Source organism: Lathyrus oleraceus, chromosome 2 (assembly GCF_024323335.1).
Source record: "Lathyrus oleraceus cultivar Zhongwan6 chromosome 2, CAAS_Psat_ZW6_1.0, whole genome shotgun sequence".
Taxonomy (NCBI): domain Eukaryota; kingdom Viridiplantae; phylum Streptophyta; class Magnoliopsida; order Fabales; family Fabaceae; genus Lathyrus; species Lathyrus oleraceus.
This window is the reverse complement of record NC_066580.1, coordinates 162,285,164-162,288,577: the sequence shown is the minus strand read 5'-3', so window position 1 is coordinate 162,288,577 and position 3,414 is coordinate 162,285,164.

Below are 3,414 nucleotides of genomic sequence, written 5' to 3'. Positions count from 1 at the left end.
GACACACAAATGTTGTTGATATGGATGCACGGTAGAGAATTTGAGAGGCCACGCACGAAATCCTCAGCAGAGCCGTTCAGACAATTTTTGAAGGTAGGGCAAATTGGCTCTGCTGAAGTGTTTAAATAGAAAACAGTACTGCAGCGCTCGCTGCTGCCTCGCCTAGCGAGCAGGTAGCGAGCGCGCTCGCTGCAGCCTCGCCTAGCGAGCTGCAAGCGAGCATGACAGCAAGTGCATTTGCAAATGCAGCACTTGCAAGTCATCCAGCCTGATTAAGCACACAATACTCATACAAGATCAAACATAAAACAGGAAATACTTACAATGTTGGGGTGCCTCCCAACTAGCGCTTGTTTAACGTCGGCTAAGCTCGACGGTGCGATGCTCACAGAGGAGCATCGAGCGGCTGAGCACAACTCTCGCGATCCACATGACCGCCGAGATACACTTTCAATCGTTGGCCGTTCACGGTCCAACTGTCTTTCTCGTCCATGTCTTCAATGATAACGGCCCCGTATTCTTTTACTTCTTTCACCCGAAATGGCCCGGACCATTTTGATTTCAACTTCCCGGGAAACAACTTCAACCGGGAGTTGAACAATAAGACCAATTGTCCGGGCACGAATTCTTTGGTTCGGATCTTCTTGTCATGATATTTCTTGGCTTTTTCCTTGTACAACCAACTTGAGTGGTATGCGGCATTGCGCATCTCCTCCAACTCAAGTAGTTGTACTTTCCTTTTTTCACCGGCCGACTCATTCTCAAAATTTAAAAATTTGAGGGCCCACAAGGCCTTGTGCTCCAATTCAACCGGCAAATGGCAAGTTTTACCAAATACCAATTGAAACGGAGTTAGGCCAATTGGAGCTTTAAAGGCCGTACGGTAGGCCCATAATGCTTCGTCCAATTTTTGGGACCACTCTTTTTTAGAATTCGACACGGTTTTTTCTAGGATTCTCTTAATCTCTCGATTAGAGACCTCCGCTTGCCCGTTAGCCTGAGGGTGGTACGGAGTTGTCACCCTATGCGACACACCATAATGTTTTAGAATTGTTTCCAAAGGTGCATTGCAAAAGTGTGACCCTCCGTCACTTATCAACACTCGGGGTGTTCCAAAACGAGAAAAGATGTTTTTCTTTAAAAATTTTATCACCGTTTTGGCATCCGCCCGAGGTGAGGCAATCGCCTCAACCCACTTAGAGACATAATCAACAGCTACAAGCATGTACTCATTCCCGTAAGAGGGTGGGAAAGGTCCAACAAAATCTATGCCCCAACAATCGAACACTTCCACTTCTTGGATATTTTGGAGAGGCATCTCATCTCTCTTACCTATCCCACCACTTCTTTGGCAACTGTCACAACTTTGCGCATGGGTATGTGCGTCTTTAAAAATAGTTGGCCAATAAAATCCCGATTGAAGAATTTTAGTGGCCGTTCTAACCCCATTATAATGACCGCCATAAGGCGAGTTGTGACAATGCCAAAGGATGCTCTGGGCTTCATCACCAGTTACGCATCTCCTTAACAGGTTATCGCTACCCAACTTAAACAAGTATGGGTCATCCCAAACATAATACTTCGCATCCGAAAGGAACTTCCTCTTTTGGTTCGAAGTTAGATCGGCCGGCACACAACCACTAGCCTTGTGGTTTGCAAAGTCTGCAAACCACGGCCTAACTTGAACCTTAAACAATTTTTCATCAGGAAATTCTTCCCGGATTTCCTTTTCAGATGCGGTAACCTCGACATTCACCAAGCGGGATAAATGATCCGCTACCAAGTTTTCCGACCCCTTCTTGTCTTTAATTTCGACATCGAATTCTTGTAACAAGAGGATCCAACGGATGAGCCTTTGCTTCGAATCCGGCTTGGTCAGCAGATATTTAATCGCCGCGTGGTCGGTGTACACCACGACTTTAGACCCTATAAGATAGGACCTAAACTTTTCTAGCGCATACACTATTGCGAGTAGTTCTTTTTCCGTTGTGGCATAATTTATTTGAGCCTCGTTAAGAACCTTACTCGCATAATGTATAGCATGAAAAGTTTTGTCCTTTCTTTGGCCAAGTACCGCTCCAACGGCATAGTCACTCGCGTCACACATTAGTTCAAAATTTTCATTCCAATTGGGAGCGACTATTATTGGAGCGGTAACCAATTTTTCTTTTAAAACCTCGAAAGCTTGCAAACAATCGTCGGTGAAGAGAAATACCTGATCTTTGGCGAGTAAATTGCTCAAAGGTTTAGCCACCTTTGAGAAGTCCTTGATGAAGCGCCGGTAGAACCCCGCGTGCCCCAAAAAACTACGGATGCCCTTCACATTGACCGAAGGGGGTAATTTTTCAATTACGTCAACTTTAGCTCTATCCACTTCAAGCCCCCTTTTAGAGACTTTGTGGCCTAGCACAATCCCCTCGGTCACCATAAAGTGACACTTTTCCCAATTCAGCACCAAATTAGTCTTCACACACCTTTCCAACACCGTCTTCAAATTTGCCAAGCATAGACTAAACGTCCCACCAAACACCGAGAAGTCATCCATGAAGACTTCCATTGTTTTCTCTATTAGATCGGCAAAAATAGCTTGGACACATCGTTGAAATGTCGCCGGCGCATTGCAAAGCCCAAAAGGCATTTTTCTGTATGCGAACACTCCAAACGGACACGTGAAAGCCGTCTTCTCATGATCAACCGGGTCAACCGCAATTTGGTTGTACCCGGAGTAGCCGTCTAAAAAACAGTAGTATTGTTGGCCCGATAGTCTTTCAAGCATTTGATCCATAAATGGGAGTGGAAAATGGTCCTTACGAGTCGCGGTATTCAACCGTCTATAATCTATACACATTCTCCATCCCGTGGCAACTTTAGTCGGGATCAATTCGTCTTTGTCATTACGGATTACGGTCATTCCACCCTTCTTCGGAACCACGTGCACGGGACTAACCCACGGACTATCCGAGATCGGGTAAATCATTCCCGCATCCAAAAGCTTCACCACTTCCTTTCTTACAACCTCTTTCATCGTAGGATTTAAGCGGCGTTGTGGTTGAGCCACCGGCTTGAAATCCTCCTCCATCAAAATCTTGTGCATACAATAGGATGGACTAATTCCTTTAAGATCGGAAAGAGTCCAACCCATAGCTTCTTGATTGGTTTTGAGCACAATGATTAGACGGGCTTCTTCTTCTTTTGTCAAGAGGTTGCTTATGATGACCGGCTTTGCCTCGGTCTCATCTAAAAACACATATTTCAAAGTCGAAGGTAACTCTTTTAATTCAATTGGCGCTTTCTCATCAATTACCTCCTTCTTCAAATTTTCTTCCTCTATTTCCCACGGTTGTAGGTCTTCCAAGCTATCAAGTTCCTTCAAGCATTCCTCAAGAGCTAGCTCCTCTTCAACAGTGAAAACCT